This window comes from Myotis yumanensis, unplaced genomic scaffold (assembly GCF_028538775.1).
Source record: "Myotis yumanensis isolate MYYU_CA2020_CCGP unplaced genomic scaffold, mMyoYum1.0.hap1 SCAF_12, whole genome shotgun sequence".
Classification (NCBI taxonomy): domain Eukaryota; kingdom Metazoa; phylum Chordata; class Mammalia; order Chiroptera; family Vespertilionidae; genus Myotis; species Myotis yumanensis.
In genome coordinates, this window is record NW_027223763.1 from 51,420,035 (window position 1) to 51,443,055 (window position 23,021).

The 23,021-nt window shown below is 38.6% G+C and overlaps 1 protein-coding gene across 25 annotated transcripts in view; it reads right to left on the reverse strand.

Annotated features, from left to right (window-relative positions):
- PTPRD (protein tyrosine phosphatase receptor type D) overlaps positions 1-23,021 on the reverse strand; it is a 2,083,672-nt gene that overhangs the window by 638,251 nt on the left and 1,422,400 nt on the right. For all 25 annotated transcript variants that reach the window (XM_070431651.1, XM_070431673.1, XM_070431672.1 and 22 more), the window contains one exon: positions 3,716-3,754. The gene's annotated coding sequence lies outside the window, so the exon portion shown is untranslated. The remainder of the gene's footprint in view (positions 1-3,715; positions 3,755-23,021) is intronic.

Here is a 23,021-nt window from a genome sequence, read left to right on the forward strand (position 1 = left end):
TATGTAGAAAGAGAGGTTAGAAAATCCAAGTATTAGTACTATTGCACGGTTTGAAGTATATGTGCACTGCAGACAGGACCAACTCTACCCTGAGCAGATTCCCAAAAATGACATAAAAATTCAGGGACTATCCTGGGGCAAAGGCACTGGGAGGTGTCCACCATGTGCTTTCCTGGTGGTGGTGATGGGGCCATCGCCAGCATTAGTGACATTACTGGGGTCAGACTAATTCCACTCTTCCTTTCCTTCACAAAAGGGCATGGCATGCACTCTCGTGGTCTGAAGGTGTCATGTAGAAGCCAGGTTTCCTAGGGAACATGAATCCTCTTTAGGTGCATCTTGCAGTTTAACCAGCCAAACAATGAGCTTGCACTCAGTGCTTCCCAGCCCTTGAACTCTTCTTGGCTGCTGCACGTTTGCCCTCTTGGTGCCTTCTGATCCTCACAATAAGCACTTGTTGTAGATAATGAACATTTTTCTATAGCAAGGAAACTGTAAGCTCTCTGTAAGATTCACAGGGGAACAATAAATCTCTTTGGAAATATAGAGGTAGCCATGCAAAATAAACAACTGTTTGGTTCATTGCTATTACCTCATTTCTTTCTGGAAGCATTTATTTGAGTTTCATGAGCGAAGTTGATATTGTAAATAAAACTTTCCCGTGATCCCAAGATAACACTAAGTTTTCACAATCTATGCCAATGTGCTTATGTTGCACAATTTAGATTCCTTCTTTTGTGTGAGACTCCAAATATTTCTCAATAAGAACATCCTGTTTCTAATCATGCCCTGAAAAATACCATCTAGTAGCTTACCTTTTCCCTCTGAACTTTTCTATGCTTTAAATCTAGCCTTAAAAAAGTAAAAAGGATACCTATGTGATTACTTAGAGTGAATAAGATCATAATCAACTCAAAAGAAAGCATTATACTTGTCCAGAAATGCCTCACCGGGAATACTCCAAGGAGGAAATAAGTGTGTTTATCTATTGTGATAACAATACAGCTGCCTAGCAATCAAGTTAACTTTACCATCATCTTTATCAAGCAGTATGTTTAGAGTGGAGACAATCTGAGGAAAGAGAAATCTATATTGTGGTATCACACAATGAAAGCGTATTTCTACAGTAAAACACAGTCAGCCTCTTGTTTATGAAGTAAGATAACGACTACTTAAAACGCAGTGTTTGATAGGCATAGATTATTTACCATTTAAAAATGTCATAACACATAAAAGTTTAATGTCACTTAAACTTTTCTCCAAAATCACTTTTTCAACATTATTTATTCTAAAAAAACATATAAATATTTTATTGAAAAAGGGAAGAGACTTTGTTATAATCTGTGTGTACATATGGGTAAGTTTGTATGCGCGCGCGCGCGCGCGCGTGTGTGTGTGTGTGTGTGTGTAGGAGCTGAAAGAAAATTATATTTTTTTAAATTTTGTTCAAAAGTCTATTTAGGATAAATTGTCTAAAGAAACAGGTTTACTTTAATAAAGTTAATTACAAACAATTATTTTTTTTAATTAAATAATTTACCAAGCATGTAGGAGTCTCATTTTTATTTTTCCTAACAGCTTTCTTTTTTTCTTAAAGAAATTCAAGGCTGGTGTCTCTAAAGGAATGTTCAATGTGCATTTGGATATAATAATTACCCTCTTCCCTGACTTCAGCACGTTTACTTAGATGAACCACAGATTTCACACCAACAGTAGAAAAGCAGCAACATACAGAAAAGAGGATCTTTGGGGTTTGGGGAAGGAGAAGCATTCCAACAAGTAGAGAGAAATATAGGAGCTGGGACTTGTCTGCTAAGTTATGCAGATGAACTGGATTTTAAAGGCACATGCAAGAGGACTTGAGGCTGTCAACTGACCAAGCAGGAAAGAGTTGTATATTTTTTTTGAGTGCTTATGTATGCCTTCCCATAGAGGTTGTCCAAGGCACCACACTGAGTTAGTGCAACTGTCTTACTACTTACCGTTCAGCTGCTCTCACCCACCCTGGGAACTAGCAATCATTTTTGCTTCCCCTCCTCTTCTCCATCAAATATTTTGTCTACACCAATGTGGATAAAATCACAGTGATTATATTTCTAGGAATATTTGTATGAAAATATTGTATCTCACTAAGGAAGGTAGCAGGACATTTTGCAATGTACATGAGCTGTGGAAAGAGTGATGGGTCCCCAATCCAGCTCCCCTCCTTTTCTAGCAGGTGGTCCCAGTCATGCTGCTCATCTTTCCTGGGAATTCACATGGAAACAGGGGCAATCAGATATTCTTTACATGACTGACATAAAATTCTATTTAAAAAGTATATATAAAACCACCCAGTCCAGGGCTATTGAAATAGAGGAGAGGGCCCGAGCTTTAGCCCATTAGAGGAATGTAAGGCACCAGAAGGCAGGTAGAGATGTTCATGAGGCTGAAGGACTTTTCCTGAACTCCAGGCATAGGGCCATGAAGGTGATGACAAAGGCTTTTAAAATGGTAAGTTGATTTACCCCCAAAATACATTTTTTAAATTATAAAGTTGAATTACAAGTACAAACACCTGCAACAATCCTTGCAAATTCATTTGTGTGGCTCATGGGATTGCAGACAGAACACACTAGGGAGCTAGATCCCAAGTCTCACCAGTTATGCCATTTACTAATGCAAGTTCCAAATACTTTCAGAGTGATAACTTGTTCAAATAGCAATCCTGTGCAGAGGTAGTATTCGCCTCCTTTGAAAATGAAACCATTGAGGTCCAGGGTGATTAGGTTGGATCTTAAGGGTGGTGTTGGGATTTCACCCAGTATTTTGGATTCAGAGTGAAGGGACACTCTCTACTCTCCCACCATTGAACTCTGCTCTATAGTTATGAAAAATAACAGATGGTGGACTATTTGCGATAGCTTTTTAAATGGGGGACCATAAATTACCAAAACATTTTTCCCAAGATATGTCAGATGTTGAGAGGAAAGAGACCTTTTCGTGATGATAAATGATCGACTCATAATTGTCACCAGAAAAACAATGAACAACAGCAACAACCATAAACATAAAGCACAGTTTCCAAGTTCTGCTACAAATGAATTTTTACTTATTCGTATTTTTATGCTAATAAAAGGAAAGTTATCTTGCTGAACTTTATCATTTATTTTTTGGAATAGAAAAAAATGTCAGTTCTCTTTCTTACTCCATTAACTGTTGGCTCCCCCTTCATCAACCCAACCCATCTCATTCCAGTATTGGGTGGATCTGACATTGCCCAAACTCTCAGGTGCTGAGTTATGGCTCTACATGAGGAAGGTTTGGGGAATAAAATCAAACACTCACTGACTTATTCTCCTGAGGTAAGAATAAGACTACTATAGCAATACATGTTTTGTAAAAAAAATTAACTTGTAAAAGTTTACGCCATGGATTCATACTCACTCTTGACCATAAAAACATACTCATTTCTTTGAGCTTAAAATTGTACTCCATCTATAATGTCCCTATGTCTATCTATCATATACAGAACACTCATGTAGGTTTTTTAAGCTTCTGAATAATCTGAAAGTGTTAAAAGTTCTTTTTTGTTCCTCATGCTCCACAATAAAATTGCTAACACTTTTCTCAAAGGCTACAACCTATACTACTAAAAAAATACTATTAAGTAACAAAACAAAGAAAATTTAAAAGATTAACAACAACAAAAACTTAAGCATGCTTGAAATCTTACCTGTTCTTTAGATCCCACAGCTGTTCACCACACGTCTCCCTAAATGAAGAAGAGATGTGTCACCAGTTAAAAAGTTGTAAAAATGATGCTATTATAATACTGCTCATTTAGGTGATGCATGTTTATATTCCTCAGCTATGGAAAATGTCAAATTCCAAAGAGAAGTGAAATTAATTGTATTTTGGCATTTCCCTTCTTGATGATTGTTGTAAAAAGCAACTTAAAATGTTTCTTTATTAAATCAAAAGAAGCAAAAACATGCTCTAATTATTCTGGGAAGAAAAATGACAGTTTAGAATGTTAATTCAATATTCTTCATAATCAGAAGTATATATACTCTGAAATAAGTTATATATAATCATCAAATATTAAATTTAAAAAATTCTGATGGAAAAGTCTTTGAACAATTCTCACAGTATGATATATTCCTTACATTATAAGGAATTTCTTACATTGTTAGATTTAGTTCTTTGGTAAACACACACACAGACCACTCAGTTGCTTTAACTAACATCACTGGGTCTCGAGCAAAATACAATCTCTCAAACCAAGATGATACTGTTAAAAAATAGAGAGACAAATCTGAATTTCAAAACTGAATGGAGGCAAAGGCTTATTAAGATTTTAATTAAAAACAAGTGGATTATTAATATATTTTTATTAAAGTAAAAAAGATACAAGTTCATGAAAGTGTTGCAGTGTTCCAAAAGTTTCACAAGCCATTCCAAAAACTGGACAACCACGCTGGCATTTTCCCAATGATTTGCATTAAACTTGCTCACTTGTTTGTTTTTTTTTTTTTTTGTTTTGTTGTTGTTTTTGTTTGTTTGTTTTTGTAAGAGTGACATGAAAGAAATCAGTTTAGACTCTCTGTGAATAGTTTAAGGAAGGGGAAGCATTAATACACTTCTGTAAATTTCTGGAAAATGCCACCTGATTCTGAGTGACATAAAGCAGATCTGTAGTTATCTGTAGACATAGGTAGAGAAGGGAGGAGGGAGGTATCAAAAAGCCATAATGCATTTTTTGAGTTGATGGATATATTTGTTATCTTGATTGTGGTGATGGCTTTACAGGTATATACATATGTCAAAACTCATCAAGTTGTGTGCATTAACATGCACGGCATATGTCCACTACACCTTAAAGCTCTAAAAAGAAGAAATGGAAGCTTGTGAGATACTTAATGGAGGGCGTAAAATCAATGGTTAACACATTGGAAAGGAAATGGAAGTTGCTATTGTAATCTTTGTTTTAAAAAATTATCTGGATGTTGTGTGAAGGCCATTTGTGGAGAAGGTGCCTGGAAGTGGAGATGAAATTCTGTAAGGAGCTTGGACTACCATATGGGCAGTGGGGGTAAAGGATTTTGGGTCGATTCAGGGCAGAGTTAGTCGGAACAAAGCAGAGGCTTGCTGGGGCACTACACATGAAGGTGGGACACCGTAAAGAATCAGGGATGATGGCCAGGTTTTTGGTTTGAGCAACTGGATGTACAGTGCTGCCATTTCCTGAGATAATGAAGGAAGGAAGCACTAAAATTCAAGGGGAATAAGAGGAGTTACACTTTGACAAATTATTTGTGACATGCCTGTGAGACAGCCAAATGAAAATGTTAAGTTGGTAAAGGTTTCTAAAACTAAGAGGAAAAGTTTGAGCTCCAAAAATACTGTTGAGCCTGACCAGCATGCAGATGAACGTGGGAGGCTTTCGCGAAGTGGAGGCAAATGCCATCATTGCATGGGAATACGAACAGGAACCCAGGGTCCGGATGCCAGAGGGCTTATCCGCTTAGATAAGTACTTACCTTCTCCCGCCCCCAAATAACCAGAACGAGGGTGAGGAAGTTCTGTGACAAGAAGCGAATTATTTCTTATGCTCCTTAGAGGCTACTTTCTAAACTTGATGTTTTAAATTCTACAATCTGGATAGGATTGTAACTATCTTTACTATTGCAGTAAAGTTACCTAATCTGCCCCCAGTTTAATCTTGACATCATCCTTAAAAGCTCTTAAGTGTTTAATTATTTATATAATACATGTTTATAATTTTATAATCACCTCACCTAATGCACATCTCCTAAATAATCTTGATATATATTTTGTGTCATGCATACTTTTTTAAAAAAATGCTTTTTAAAAATTATATATGTTTATTGATTTCAGAGAGGAAGGGAGAGGGAGAGATAGAAACATCAATGATGACAGAGAATCATTGATTGGCTGCCTCCTGCATGCCCCCCCACTGGGGATCGAGCCTGCAACCCCAGGCATGTGCCCTTGATCAGAATTGAACCCAGGACCCTTCAGTCCACAGGCCCACGCTCTATCCACTGAGCAAAACCAGCAAGGGCTGTTTTATACATTCTTTTAAAATTCATTTAGAAGTGAAGAATAGAGCTGTGCTAAAATTTGAAAAAAACAAAACAAAATCAAAATAATTTGCACAACTTGACAACATGTACATGGAATGTGGAAAAGTCTGTGATACGATTTGCTGAAAGTAGCTGGAAACTCTGTAGTGTGATGATCTGTAATCAACAGCTCTTACATACTCATTGTGATCAATCATAGAATCAGAGCAAACAACTTTGAAGTTATAATTTATGTTTATAGAAGGAGAATAAAACATAGAAATTTCATGGCTGGTATGAATGGTATTCTTTAAAGTAAAGCTTAGGTTGAGAAGAATACATGGGAAAGCTAGTTTTATTAGTTTGCATTCACTTTGTGCCTACCCCAGATGTTGGGGAGTTATGTAACCTTGCTAGATTTTTGTTTCTTCATCTGTAAAATGGAAATGATACAAAGAACTTCCAAGGGTTTAAATGAGAATAAATGGGATAAAATACACAAAAATGACTTGTACAGTGCAGAGTATTAGAGATTGCAATACAATAATAATAATGAGACAACATATTTAATGATGGTACCTGATAGTGATTTTAATTTGTGTACTGTATTTCATTTCATTTAGAATTTTCCAAGTCATTAATAAGGCCTGGGGAAAAAATAATGTCAACTTTTCAGATGTTGATGAAAACAATAAATTAAAGAAACATGGAATTTTTAAAAGTTTGTACACTTTGCCCTAACCGGTTTGGCTCAGTGGATAGAGTGTCGGCCTGCAGACTGAAGGGTCCCAGGTTTGATTCTGGTCAAGGGCATGTACCTTGGTTGTGGGCACATCCCCAGTAGGGGGTGTGCAGGAGGCAGCTGATTGATGTTTCTCTCTCATCAATGTTTCTAACTCTCTATCCCTCTCCCTTCCTGTCTGTAAAAAATCAATAAAATATATTTAAAAAAATAAAAATAAAAAAATAAAAGTTTGTGCACTTTGCTGACCGTGAATTTTGGTATACACAACAAAAATGAAGGGTATACTACCTGCTTATGGTGCATTCTTTGGACTGAAACAGTTTGTAATACGGTTCTTCCATCTCTCCCATTCCTGTCTTTATATTTGCTTGTCTAATTTTTAATTTACTTTTTTTCCTCTGCTCCCTGTGATATTTCTCATTTATTTATCTACTTGTGATACAGATTAAATCATTAATCACAATTTTGTGTCTTTATATTTTCCTTTTTATAAAATAATTCAGTATTTACTGTTTTTTCCCTTTATATGATTTTATTGGGGTGACACTGGTTAGCAAAATTATACAGGCTTCAGGTGCACAATTTTACAATACATCATCTGTACACTGCATGTCAAGTCACTGTCCATCAACATTTATCCTTCCTATGCCATCTTCTACCTCCCACCATGTACCTATCTCCCGGCAATCAGCTCAATATTTACTGTTGAAAATTTTCACGCTAAAAAAAAAAAAAGTCATCCAAAATCTTATCACCAAGAGATAACTGCTTTTGACTTTTTTTGCTCTGTAGTCACATAGTTTCTTTTCCATGCACTAATATATTTTACAAGTTCAGTAATAGCAGCATGAATATTTTAATTTTCCATGAATATTTAAAATGATATGAGTTGTTTTCTACAACATTTTTAGGTACTGCATAGTTATTTTAAATTGTAATTTTATAGATGAAATATGATTTGTAAGACCCATCATAAAGGTAGTCGTCAGTTATTTTTTTCTTGTATAAGCAGCTCTGTGATAAACATTCTTAAGGGTATATATTTGCATGAATCATGATTATTTCCTTAGGATGAATTTCTGGACTCAGTCAAGCCTGCATTTCAAATTACAAAAATTATAATATCTATTGCCAAATTACACTCCAAAAGGCTATAAAATTCAACATTCCTAAAATTCAACATTCCTATAAGCTGTATATGAGAGTGCCTCTCTCCTCACACTGTAACTAATAGTAAATATTGTCATTTTTCAATTTTTACATTTTTGTCAGTTATATCTTTTATTGTTTTAGTATATATTTTGTTGGTTACCAGTTGGGCTGAAAAGTGCTTTATAATTTTTTAAAAATTTTATATTTGTTAGTTTCTGAAATTATCATGTATTTTGTATAGTTATCTATTAAATCACACATTTTTGGTACAATCACTTCTAATAACTTCTTATATCTTCAGGATATCAACTATAAAAATAAAGATTTGATTATGAAGACCAGTGATGACTTTAACATTTCCAGGATTAACATATGCCGAGATTCATCCTAAAACCCCAAAGAAAGTTAAATAGCTTTCTTAGTTTACTGAGATGCAAAAGTGATTACAAGTAGATGAATGAATTTAAGTTCAGTTTCATGCTTATTTTTTTATTACTCCATTTTCATTCAAATTTGAATCAATGTTGCATTCAGTTTATTGTTATGTAGTCTCACAACATTTCTGGATTATTTACATCAATATATTTTTATTCACTATTATGTCTGTTATGTTCTATTTTCTCTTTCTCTTGAAATTGTGTGAACATGATTTTCCTTTATTACCCCAAAAGAATGAACTGGTGTAACTAATTTTTTCTTTACATATTACCCTATATTGAAGGGCTTACTGGTGTAGCCAAAGTTAAGAAAGAATCACCCTGCAGTACCATCGCTGTGTAAGGTTTTCCTGTGTCAGCCAGCGCCCTAATGCTTTGCCCTGGTGTTGGCGTCATTACATAGAACGGAACTTCTTTGAGATCAGCAGCTAATCATAAATGTAATATAAAGGGAATTCGTGAGCAGATGTATACTTCTCTAGACTTTGATCTAGGTATAGTTATTCCATAATAAAAACTAAAGAAAATTAGGAACTCATGTATCTTCAAAGAGTGTAATCTAGCTGATGTTCATGCACGGTTAGCAAATACGTGTGCCATACCAATAATGAGTATTGCAATAAAATATTTTACATTAATTACTATAGTGCTTTATAATTTCTTCACTATCTCATGTAACCCTTATCTGTCAATAAGGAAGTTACTATATTGTGATAAAAAATGAGCATTGTAGACATATTTACTTGCAACGTGATCTTGGGCAAGTCAACTAGTCTCTGAAAAACATCAGCCTCCTTTCTGGTAAAAAAAAAATAATAATGCTTATCTTTCAGAGCTGCTGTGAGTTTTGAAAATTACAGTGGATTTTGTTTCATTTATTTATTGTTATTTTTAAAATGTTTTTATTGATTTCAGAGAGAGGAAGGAAGAGGGAGAGAGAGAGAGAAACATGGATGAGAGAGATGGGCTGCCTCTTGCACATCCCTACTGGAGATTGAGACTACAACCCACACATATACTAGGGAATTGAACTGGTGACTTCCCGGTGATGGGTCAATGCTCAACCACTGAGCCACACCAGCCAGCCTGCAGTGGAGTTTAGCACTTAATACTCAACTCACTCATTCATTTATTCAACACATATTTTTGAACATCTACCATGAATTCTAGACACTACAAATCACAGTTTGAAGGAAAACAGGTTCCTGCCCCAATACTGATTATATGATAATGGGTGATAATTAATAAATAACAAAAGTAGATAGATAGATAGATAGACAGATAGACAAGTAAATGTATGGATAATGTCAAATAGATCTAAGTACTAGAAAGAATATAAAACAAAATAATGTACCATATGGGTAGTATTGGATATACTGAATAGGGAAATCAGGAAAATCTTGTTGAAAGGTGATAATATGAATTGAAACCTGAATAAAAGAAAGAATAGTCTGTCAAGAGGAAGTGGCAAAGACCTAAAAAGGGCATCTATGAGCAAAGGCTCTTTTGTAGGAACAAACTTTACTGTGTGAAGAGCACAGATGTGCCCACTGTGGATAGAACATAGGGAGCTAGAAAGAGCCTGATATAAGAGGGTTGGGCAAGAAGGTGTAGGCCAGATCATAGATTATGTGAAGCTGTGTTGTCATGGTAGGGATGGTAACAGGGAGCTCTCATGATTATAATGATGATGAGGATCAAGTTGATTACCAATTCCTGAACTACTCCTTTTCCCTGTTTGAGCTACATCTGCTTGGACACCAACTTCTTTTTGCCAATTATGGCTTTTCTCCTTGACTGGATACTCTACTCTCTATCCTTGGCTTTGGTGCCTGCTATGCTTGGTGTTCTTCCCATTACTATTTCAGGGTTATACCTCAGCTTTTCTACACAGTTTTGATCACATGCATCTTGTCTAGCCTATTTTCTGCCCACACCTTCCAGTTTTCCAGGAAGACTCACCACATGTAACTGTCAACCAGGATAGAATTTGCTTCCCCTCTTGACATTCTTTGCCTGCATTTAAATTAATAATACCCTTAATGATAAGAAATATATATATATATATATATATACACACATATATATGTTTATATATTTATATATATATGATTGGTATCCCCCCAAAATATATACATACACTTTGAATAATTATAAAGACAGTATTTATTAAAACACATTTCATTTTCAAAATTGAGCTATTAGCTGTTAAAATGTGTTTACATTTTTGGGGACACCCTGTGTATATGTGTGTGTGTGTGTGTGTGTGTGTGTGTGTGTGTGTGTGTATATATAAAACAACTTGCAAATGCAAGTTAGGCTTCATCTATTTGACAATAGATGTTACAGAGAAAACAAATCCTTACAAATGCATATGCACACGATACAAATGCTATAATTTTGTTTGAAGTTATCCAGGTGTTCAAAAATTATTGAGTTTGAGTAGAAATGTTTTTCTAAAGTTCTCTTGTAAATATTATAAGTTTTGGTCTGATCAGCAGGAAGATAGTAATATAATTTTAAGAATTGATGTGTGGCTTTCAACCAAATTAGTTTCCTTAGTGCCAGTCATTATACTGTATATTTATGTCTTGAAATATTCAAGCTTCAAAAGCTCTCAATAAATTCAGAATACATCTGAAAAGTCCTATCGCATTTCATGAAGGTGATATGGGTTGTAAATAGAGAATGAATAGGCCTGAAGGGAGAATAAGGTGTTTAGTGACAGTGGAGTTTGAGTGCCTCTAAATTTGTTTTTTCTTTTTTAAAATTTTATGTAAGATCTGATTTTAATACCTATCCTATACTTTTATAATATGTTAAACTAACCATCATTTGGCCTGCTCAGTTTCTACCTTATATAAAATGACAGTAACATAAACAAATCCCCTATAGTGAAGGAGCTATAAAGCATATCCAGCTCTTTACCCTCTACGCCACTGTGCATTACTTTAATTGGTAATTCTTTGTGGGAAATCTCATCACACACTCCTTACGCATGTAGACATATGATCCACCGTTGCATCTATCAGCCCCTGCAGAAAGCTTTTGCTATCACCTTTAAACATATCCACTAAGCAAGTGTATAAAACTCCCCTATCTTAAATTCATGTTGGAGATCCCTTATCAAATCACTTTTTCCAACATAGTCTTTTATTAAATCTTCTAAATTTGTTTCTGAGAATTCCTCAATACTGATAAGGCAGTCAGACAATATTTGTTGGAGATCACTGAATTATATCTTCCATAATATTATTACACTCACTGTTTTTCAGATATCAATATTCGTATCACTTCATATACAAATAAATCACAGAGCTGAAATTATACTAGTTTCACTTGATTTTCCATTTAGTGTGTGTTATTCTTCTATTTCTCATATTTCATTTATTCCTTTAAAACAAGAATAAGAAAAGAAATCTTCATGGAAACCTACAAAGCTAACCTTCTAATGGAATTAGGGGTAGAATAGTGTGATATTATAGCCAATTGATAACTAATATAAGATTGTTGATTAGTAAAGTCTATATGTACACTTTTATTATAATTCCATACAATCATCACTCCATCTACAAATATTTACTGAGTATTCTCTATGAAAGGTACTTTGCTAAGTATTATGAGGGACAGAGAGAACTACCAGCCCTCAAGATATTGACAGTCGGGACAGCCAGCAGTTCTCATGCATTTACAAAAAGTAACATACAGGGCATGCCAGCTGCATAGTACAGCTAATACCCCTCATGAGATGAAATCATAGTCTCGTGGTGGTTAGGGAAACCTACTCAGGAGGGTTAAAACTTAAGCTTGGAGAGCTTTGAGGTATTACCAGTTTCCAATTATGTCGGAAAAAAACAAATGAGGGATGTAAGGGTAAGAATGTGAGCAAAGAACAGAGATAGGAGGCACAGGGTATATTTTAGAGCTGTCTTGTCCAATATGGTAGCATACGGCTTTTGAGCAATACAACTGTGGCTAATCCGAATTGAGATGCATGATTTCAAAGACTCAGTATGGAGGGTCTGGTCCAGGCTCCTCTCCAGGGCCATGGCGTCCTGAGTGTCACCCCACTCACCCTGGGGAGGCTCTTGTCCTAGAGAGAATGCGGCCACCGCGCTGCTTTTGCCTCTTTGAGATGCTCAGCGCCCTCGAGCTTCTCCACCAGCTCTCAGAAGAAGAGGCCACGCCCTGGAGAGCCACACCTTCGCAGTGGACACAGAAGCCCCAGCAAGGAGCTCATTCTTGCTGGCTGAGCAGCTGCGCCAGTCGCTGTGCTGGCCTCGCTGCTGCAGCCAGAGAAACCACGGGGGAGTCAGACACGGCCCTGAGAACCCGAGAACCCCGAGAAGCGGGGCAATGGCGGGCCTCAGCCCTGTGGGCTGTTGGGGCCTGAAGGAATGCCTGGCAGAGACCCTGAGGCGGGAGGCCTCGGCGGAGGGGCCTCGGAGGGCATTGGAGGCTTCCCGTGCAGCCAGCAGCGCGCCAGCCTGGAGCCGGAGGCTGCGGATGGGACTCAGGGCTGAGCAGGTAGCCCGCACCCACTGCTCTGAAGAAGCGGCCGTCCCACGCCTTCCTGACAGTCCATGCCGGCCAGAAGCACCAACAGTGAAATTAACTTGTATTTTCACACACACACGCACACACAGGATTTTTAAAGCTCAGGACGCATTTCAAACTCCAGGCTCCATGTCCAACACGGAGGCAAAGACCCCAAAGCCTGTTCTGCAGACACTGGCCTTTCTGGGGGGCTCTGAGCAGAATTCAGCACTTACCGGTGTTCTGGGAACCCAAGGGGTGCCCACTTGGGGTGCTCTATCGGAAAAACGAGCCCTGGTTGTCACTTGACTTGCAGCGAGTAAAGGAGACGGGGATCCACAGCCGAAGCACTGTCTCCCGAGAAGGAGGCTTCGCCATTGCTTATAAACGCCAACTGGTTAATTACACATTGATTTCACTTGCTCCACTTCAGGGCTGGGTTCCTGTCGGGCTCATCCTGTTTACAGCTGGCCCGCACAACACTGCGCTACCTTTTAACATTTAGCAAGAGTAGCATTTAGTCAGCATGGCCGAGACCTTGAGACCCTTGTCCATCTAACACCAGGACAGAGAGCTGGGCCTCAGGGATGGGCAGGCTCCTTCACCAAGAAGGATACGGCCCCTGGGACATGCTTTCTGGGAAACCTGCTTCCTGGGAAACCTAGCAACAGGCCAGCTTTAGTCAGGCCCTCCTCCCGGCTCTCTCCTGAGGAATAGAGACAGCAGAGGGTGGCCAGTCAGCACAGAGCATGCTCACACAGCCCTCCAAACACCTGGGCCCAGGCCTGGGCTGGCCCTGCCCACAAGACCAGTCCTGCCTACGGTCTCCTCACTACTGGTTCTGGAGGAAGATGGTGAGGACCTGGGTCATGAGCATTATGCTAAGCGATATAAGCCAGTCAGAGAAAGACAAGTATCAAATGATCTCACTCATGTGTGGAATCTAATGAACAAAATAAGCTGATGAGCAAAATAGAACCAGAGACATAGAAGCATGGATGAGAGTGCAGATCTCAGAGGGAAGGCAGGAGAGAGTGGGTGGGTGGGAAGAGATCAGCCAAAGAACTTGTATGCATATATGCATAACCCATGGACACAGACAATAAGGTGTGGGGGGATGGGGGTGAGCTGGAAGAGGTCAGTGGGGGGAAAGGAGGACATATGTAATAGTTTCAACAAGAAAGACATAAAAAAGTATAAAAAAAGTGAAATATCTTGTTAATATTAATTATCAATCATTATTCATTGAAATTAAAATATTTTGGATATATTAGGTTAAATATAACAATATTATTATTAAAATTAATTTCACCTATCACTTTATATTTTGTAATAAGGCTACTAGAAAATTTAAATTTTACATATAGCTTATATATTGGTGTCTTGCATTATATTTCTATTGGTCAGCTTCAAGTTACTGAGTACTTGTTAGAAGGCTGAGCTTATTAAATATATATATTTTTTAAGAAAAGTAATCAGGCTAAAAAGTGGTGACTGGTTAGGGGAGGTAAGAAACTAGAAACACAGAAAAGTATAACCTATTCAAAGGCCTACAATGAGGTGACAAGAACTGAATGAAGCAGATGGCAATGGGGGAAGATTTGATGGCATAACAATAAATACTTTTCTGTGTCTAATTACTTTTGCTCAATGAAATAATTCTTTTAGATTGTTCCTAGTGCCAGAGACTTTATAAAAGAAGACTTTCAGAATAATCAACTCCAGTGACTAGACATGGATTTAGAAAGAGGGAGGAATGAAATATACCTGATGCTGTATATTCTCTCAGACAGGGAGAAAGGTGATGCAATTGATGGAAGTGAGAAATCTGATGGAGGATCTTGTTTTGTAGAGAAAGTTCTGGAATGTATTGTACTGCTGTAGCTGTGATGATGATTAATCTCTTGTTGGGATGAAAAATGTCAGGAACCAGTAGATGGCTAAGTCTGATCTAGTGGTGTACATCAATAAGTAAATGTACTTAAGACTTTGGTAAAATGGAATTGGAATTCAGGAAGGAAATGTTCAAATTGATCATAGAGATCAGACAGCCATCTTGGTAGAATTGAATTCAAAGTTGAATTCAAGGGTGATACTATGATTTCAGATAGTGATTTTTTTGACAGTTCAAATGCAAAGCAAGGAACTGAACCATAGAGAATACTGACATTTGGAGGTTGGAGGTGGATGTTCTACAAAAATAAATTGATCGGTTATGGAAATGAGAAGGGAGTGAAGACAGTGTGAGATCATGAAATTAAGAAATTAAAAATATGTATCAGGAAGTAGGAACCAGTCACCAGGAGAAAATATTTTAGGAAATGTATAAAGGAATGCAGATGGCACTTTACCATTTAGCATCAAAATATTATCTGGCAGGAATCCAACCTTCAACCATGAAATCTAAGAAAAACCAGATGTCCATGGTCTGTCTTTCTGCCTTTGGATCACATGGCCATGATCAAGCTTTTCTCCAGATGTGTTTTCCCTTTTCTCATTCTCTAGTAAGCATGCCTATCCCATAAAGTTCCTCCTGAACAGTGTCAGATTTATTGTTTCCTGTAGCATTTAATAATGGCATCCTCAGTCAGCACTTACCACAGACTGCCCAATGTTGTCTTTTTTGTGCATATTATTTCTTCGGACTCCAAAACGATGTTTTTGGTATTCTACCTGGCTGCCTCCCCAGGATTGCCCTTAATATTAAATTATTCCATGCATAGAGGAAACAGCTGATAAAGAAAAATCCATCCCTAGCTGGTTTGGCTCAGTGAATAGAGCGTCAGCCTGTCCCGGGTCTGATTCCAGTCAAGGGCACAGGCCCCATTTGCAGGCTTGATCCCCAGTAGGGGACATAGAGGAGGCAGCCAATCAATGATTTGTTCTCATCATTGATGTTTCTATCTTTCTCTCCCTCTCACTTTCTCTCTGAAATCAATAAAAAAATTATATTTTAAAAAGTAAAAAAGAAAAATCCAGGGCTAAAGTTAGTAGGAATGCTTGGTCTAGAATATGAGAGTCACAATGTTCCCAAGGACCCATAGATCATCACTGATTTTTCATTTCTCCACCAGTTTTTATTCTTTGTGGCCTTTAGTGATGTTTAAGAGTGGCACCTCATTCATTCATTCAATAAAGTAGTAAAATATTTAGAAGGTTATAAAATAAATTCAATATACATCCTGCATACCCTCAATTGTAATTCACATACATGTTTACATGTCTCCCTTCCACAATTGAATGTAAGACTCTCGAGGAAAGGAACTGGTTATTAGACACCTTGTCAGTATTTGTACTTTTAGTGTCTAGATCAGCCGTGGGCAAACTACGGCCCGCGGGCCGGATCCGGCCCGTTTGAAATGAATAAAACTAAAAAAAAAAAAAAAAAAAAAAAAGACCGTACCCTTTTATGTAATGATGTTTACTTTGAATTTATATTAGTTCACACAAACACTCCATCCATGCTTTTGTTCTGGCCCTCCGGTCCAGTTTAAGAAGCCATTGTGGCCCTCGAGTCAAAAAGTTTGCCCACGGCTGGTCTAGATGGTTCTTGGCACTTAGTAGACTGTCGACTCACATTTGTTTAATGAATATATAAATCCATGAAAGTGTGAATTTCTTCCTGAAGGAGCTTACAGGATGGGTAAAGACGACAAAATAAGTGTACAAGTCAACCAGAGTACACATGGGAAGGAGAAGCCAGACGGAGAAGTATTCAGATAAAAACATATTATGAGTTTAGGGAAAGAAAGAAAAATGTCTCGCACGGGGATGGCACAGGCTTCTTGGAGAGGCTGGCATTTGGAAGGTAGAATTGGGACATGTTACTAATGGGAGCAGGGCCTATTGTTCCTATCGGAATATTTTTATTCCTTTATATACATATATATTTTTATATATTTTATTGATTTTTTACAGAGAGGAAGAGAGAGGGATAGAGAGTTTGAAATATCAATGAGAGAGAAACATCTATCAGCTGCCTCCTGCACACCCGCTCCTGGGGATGTGCCCACAACCAAGGGACATGCCCTTGACCGGAATCGAACCTGGGACCCTTCAGTCCACAGGCTGACGCTCTATTCACTGAGCTGAACTGGTTAGGGCTCCTTTATATTTATTAAGGAAACACGTCTATTTTTTCCCCATGTCTGGTGAGTTTTTACTTGAACTCCTGTGATCACTTTTTCTTTACAAAAAAAAAAAAATTTTTCCCATAAAAAGTTCATACAATATGTAGCCACACAGCAGGGTTTTATTTTAAGGACGACGGCATTTTTACCTCCTGTTTTGTGTGAGGGTCTGTGGGTTGTAGGAGATGAGAAAAGAGCGTCCCCAGCTGCCACAGCCCAACAAAACCCCTGAAAATGACGACTGCTTCCATTTGCACCCAATGCCACGTTCTGAAAGGGATCTTTTTTGAAAGGAGGGTTGCAAATAGCTGCTGCTTCTCCAAACTGCACTTGCGTTTCATGATGCCACGGTGGCTGTCTCCGTGCTGACGCAGCTCCCAGCCTCACACCAGCCTACCTTTGAGCTGTTAAAGACTTTTCATTCCCAACAATAAAAAGAGCATCCTATTAAAGCAGAGAGGCCTTGCTTTTAATAAGCTGAAGTGGAAAAAAAGGACAGTCGCCAAGTAAAAGTGATTATAAGGCCAGGATATGGAAATATAGCGGATGCCCCTCCTGTGTGCCCCCCAAGATTCGGCAATGTTCTCTACCTCTCGGTGATGCTCTGAAAAGATGCTCATATCAGGGTGGGAAATGAGCACTAGGGAGGCAAATTGATGTGATTCACAGGACGTGGCATTTTCTGCGCACACAGTGTGCCATGCTGGAAAGAGCTTGGGTGTTAGGACAAGGTTTGAATCCCAGTTCTGCCTCTTACCCTTACCAGGCCTTTTCTTTCCTTTTTCTTTCTTATTTTTTTTTTAAACCCACCATATTTTTATTGATTTCAGAGAGGAGAGAGAAATAGAAACATCAATGGTAAGAGAGAATCATTGATTGGCTGCCTTCTGCACACCCCCTATTGGGGATCAAGCCCACAACCCAGGCATGTGCCCCTGACCAGAATCGAACCCTGGACCCTTCAGTCCGCAGGCTGACACTCTATCCACTGAGCCGAATAGGCTACGGCTCCTATTTCTTTTTTAAACTTGCTAAATTGTTTAACTTTTCCAAGTTCAGATTCCTGCTAATAAAGCTTGTATTAATTACTTCTCAGTGTTGCCGTGAGGGTGTTGAGATAATGTCAATAAACCTGGTGTGTTCATGACAGATGTCAGTGTCTTCTCTATTGTATGTGTGTAGGTGAGTGAGGGAAGGGTACCCCACCTCTCTGTAAGGGACTTCTCCCACCAGTGGATTCACTTCTGATTAGTATTAGGATATAAACTGAGTAATCTTATCTTTCACTGAGAAGATGGTGTCATTCTCCCACCATCTGTAGTGTTTGCGTATGTACTTGTCTGTTCCTAACAGGGATGTGTTTGAATGCTAGGAGAGGCAGCTGTATCACTCCCTCTGTTCTTCATTTACCACTGGGCTCATTGGGTAGAGTCCATAGGACACAACATATAACCTCGTGGTAATTGTTAGGGTCGCTGAAGGAGGGACACACAAGGCCAAAAGTGGTATGGGATTATAAATTTATTAGGTCATCTGGAGACCAGATGGGCTGAGCCCAAAATGGTGCCAGCCCCCAGGGATGGGGAGTCAGAGATTTTATTTTGTTATTGTTGATAGTATGAGTCAGAGATTTTAAAGGACCCTAGCATTTATTGTTTTTTGTTGTTGTTGTTGTTGTTTTTGTTTTTTTTGATGGGGAATTCTATGGGTGGGTCTGGATCCTGAGCAATTCTGGAGGGGAAAGATAATGGTCTTAGCAAGTGGAATGTGGTCTAAGCCAGTGGTTCGCAACCCTTTAATACAGTTCCTCATGTTGTGGTGATCCCCAACCATAAAATTACTTTCGTTGCTACTTCATAACTGTAATTTTGCTACTGTTATGAATCATAATGTAAATATCTGATATGCAGGATGTATTTAGGTGACCCCTGTGAAAGGGTCGTTCGACCCCCAAAGGGGTCGCGACCCACAGGTTGAGAACCGCTGGAAGCGAAAGAGAATGTTGATTGTGAGGTGGCCTAGAGGTCAATTCCTAGAGGAGGGGGTTTCGATTCATTTTATCAGACCTAACAGTGATCAAGTCAATGTGAAAGGGGTAGCTAGCTAGTTTAATTGGGCAGGTTTAGAAAGTTTTAGGAATAAAAGGGGTCTATAGGAGAGGAATACATAACGGAGACTTGAAGGCGCCAGGGTGTTTCTCTCACTTGTACAGAGAGTAGAGAAATGGAATAGGCAAATAGAAATATATCTGACCTGTGCAATTAAAGATAACCATAAACAAAAAGGTATCTCAGGCCTGAGCCATTAAAGTGACCATAAGTTAGGCCAAAAGTAGCACTGACCTGAGTAGCTGGAAAGGCCATAACATAAGGCCTTCTCTGCCAACACAACTGGAAGAGCTATAAGAAACTAGTAAATCAAAAGTGACTCCAACCAACAAGATAAGGGGGAGAGAAGGTGGAGGACACCACATGAGCTTTGAGCTTTGAAAACGAATTCTATGTAGCAAAAAACCAGGTTCAGCCAAAGAGCTGCAGCCTATTTAATGCCTCAAGACAAAGAAGCAGTGGTCACTCTTCTCAGGGGCCCCTCTGTCTGTCCAGGAGGGACAGGGTCTTAGGCTTAGAATTTAGAATTAGATTTTAGAGGTAGTGTCTGCTTGCAGTAAAGTTCCTGTACTTTTCACCTATCACCTTTTGTCCATGGATTCATCCTTTGAAACCATCGAGACAAGAACCCAGGAATTCAGGACGTTCCAGTTCAATTTTTGAGTTTCAAATGTTTCAGACAAAATCTTTCCTTTTCCAAGGATGAGACAGCATAGGAAACAACAAATGCTATTGCTGAAAAAGGCCTGGGAAAACGTTTGCTCCAAAGTCCTCATGCAGATGAGGAAACAGAGGCCTAAGAACTAGCTCACTTGCTGAAGATGTTAAGAAAGTTAATGGCGGGGTTCAAGTTAGACCCCAGATTTCTGTTGCTCAACTGAGGGAGCTTTCCAATCATTCCCCTACGTCTCAATCATTCCTACACCTCTCCGAGAGAGGCATCTTTCCAACGTGGTTGTAGAAGCACGTACAACCACAGTAAAACACAAATGCCACATTCAAGGCCAGAAGCTTGAGATCTGTGAAGAGATGGTTCTGAGTGCAACTATCTATGGAAAATATCTGTGGTAATCACTTGGAAGATTAATTTTCCTTCTTTGATTGGCAACAATTCTGAATGAATTCTTTTTTAGCACACATGTACACACACATACATTCACACACAGACACGCACACAGCAGTTCTGTTTTCTTTGGGGATTAGTTAGTTACCCAGGTGGTCTCATTCAATGACTGCACCATCTCTGGCTTGAAACACCCTGACTTTTTGTTGTAGGGACTGCAGTATGCAAATTGGCTGGAGTCAATCGTACCTGATTTTCTAAATTGCCTCTGCGATAACAATTCTCCCGCCGGGTAATAAGCCATTCAAATCAAACAATGGGATTGATTACACATTCCTCACTCTGGGGAAACTCTATTAGTTTTACCTGAATAAAAACTGCAGAACAGGGCCTAATTTGGGGTAAGTAGTGTACAAAATTCTCCAGGAAGCACAGTGAAAATAAGTTTTGAAAAGCTTCAACATTACTCTTTAGCCACAGGGAATATCAAGCAAACAGAATGTTATTTACCAGTCACATAAAAGCATGCCTAAGTGAGTATCACTTGGTGCAGGCCAGAATTGACAGAACTCTTACTCTAGCTGGCTCTTGGGTAGAGAGTAGGCTCCCAGGGAATTCTGGGAGCTCTGTAGCTCTGTTAGAAATCCACATAGTGAGCAAGTCTCTAGCTTGAGATTTTCTAATTTTGAGCCACAGATAACTAGTAGTTGGGAGACCTGGAAAGGAATCCCAGCTCCTAAATTGCTAGATGTTTGATATTGGGTTAAGTTATTTAACTTTTCTGAACCTTGGGTTTCTGATACCTAGCTTGGGCTTAAAATACCTGCCCTACCTGTTTCCCAAGATTGTTGTGAGAATCAAATGAACCCACATACAAAAGGTGACTTGAAAGTGTCAAGTGCATCACTAAGGCAGGGGATTCTTCTCATCAAGGTGTTGGCTTTTGCTGAGCTTGTGCACAGGTCTATAACGTATAGAGTTCAGCCACTGGTGGGGTTGGCCTTCTTCTCCTGACCTAAACTCATACACCTGGATGCAGTATAGTCAGACTTTGCAGTCAGATAAAGTCCTATTCAAATCAGTCTCCTGTTTACTAGCTCTGTGTCCAGTGGCAAGTTATCCGACTTGCCCAGACTCATCTGTAAATGGACAAAGAAAGAATACCCGACAGAGAATCAGCAGTGTAGTGCACGGGACATGAATACCCTGTAATTAATGATACTTGTTATTATTAGCAGAGAATAGCTGCAATATGCAGGACTATTCCACAGTGCCTTTTTCTGAACCAAGAACTTTGAGTTCCTGGTGCAGTCTGAAATCTGGACTGGAGTCATTCAGATTCCTGTCCTCTTAGCCAGAGGAACTTCTGTAAAAGGACTGATATGACATTGCTGCCTTCGGGATGAGAGTGCCTAGATTGTGAGCCCCTGAAGAGTAGGATTATGCTTTTTTGCATCTCACCAATATTAGTATTCATAGTGCCTAGCATGGAGGCTGGCTTATGGCCAGATGCTTAGTAAACACTTTTGCATGAAAAAGAAATCTTTGGCTTATGTAAAGACAAATGGGAACAAATAAATATCTTAATTCCTTTTGTTGAAAATATGGGAAGAGATACCCCTTCCCTCCCCCTTTTTGTCAGAATATTTACTGTGGAAACTAGTAAGTTTAAGTTGTTTCTCTGTTTCTGGGAAATGTATGTTTTTAGAAACTAAACAAGCCTTGTATTAACATTATGACTTAGGAGTGTCTTGCTCAAGGACATCTCATTCAAAGCCATCTCTTTGAAATGTAAATGTCAAAGGAGGTCATGCACCTGTCTTCCAGTTTCTGTGGGAAGGTAGAAGCCTAAATTTGGTGGGCTCCTCGCTCCAAGTTCCAAAACATCTTCCTGATAAAAGAATACAAGTTTGCTTCATTTATTTGTTTGTTTGTTTGTTTGTTTGTTTATTTATTTAGTCCCTTTAGCCCTCTTGGATAAAGTCAATTAGCTAACATAGATGGTCACCCCGCTTACCAGGTAAAGTTAGGACAAATGATATGTGACCAATGATGGTGCCAAGTCTTCTTACTTGAGGACTAATTGCTGTTTATCTTGAAAACATGTGGATGAAAAAGGGGCCACATAGTAGACCTGGCAAGCTCAGGGGAGGCCTGTATGACTGGCCTTACAAACTCAGAGACTAAAATTTTTAATTATCAAGGAGTCATGGAGTCAAGGAGTCACAACCCTTGACAAGGTCAGTCTTTACCTTAAGTGAGCCTGTGTATTGTCTTTTTGCTTCTAAGATAAGATATCTTTGAAATGACAGAGTAATTATCTTTTCCAGATCCCCCAGGGCATACACTCACTGCACCAAAGAACAAGACCATAGAACCCTCATTGTTCATTATTAACTACCGTGTACCCACCAGTGTAAAACAAGTATGTGTCTCTGCATTTTGCTTTTTATCCAGTCCCCCAGATTTCCTGGTTTTGCTTTCTCCAGCTCCATTAATCTACTACCAATGGATTTCATGTAATCCTACTTAGGTCTCCTCCATTTAATTTAATGTATAAAATAAGCTCATAAATATTTAATGATCTGCTAAATAGAGAAAGAGTTTAAGACTTAAGGGTCTAACTGTAGCAAAAAGAAATGAAAAACTGCTCTTCTCCAGAGTATTTTCTCAATCCATTGAGATTTACTTCACCACGATTAATGTCAGTGTGGCTCAAATAAACTCATAAGAATTATCTACAGGTTGACTATTTCTTAGATCGACACATATATGTCTAATG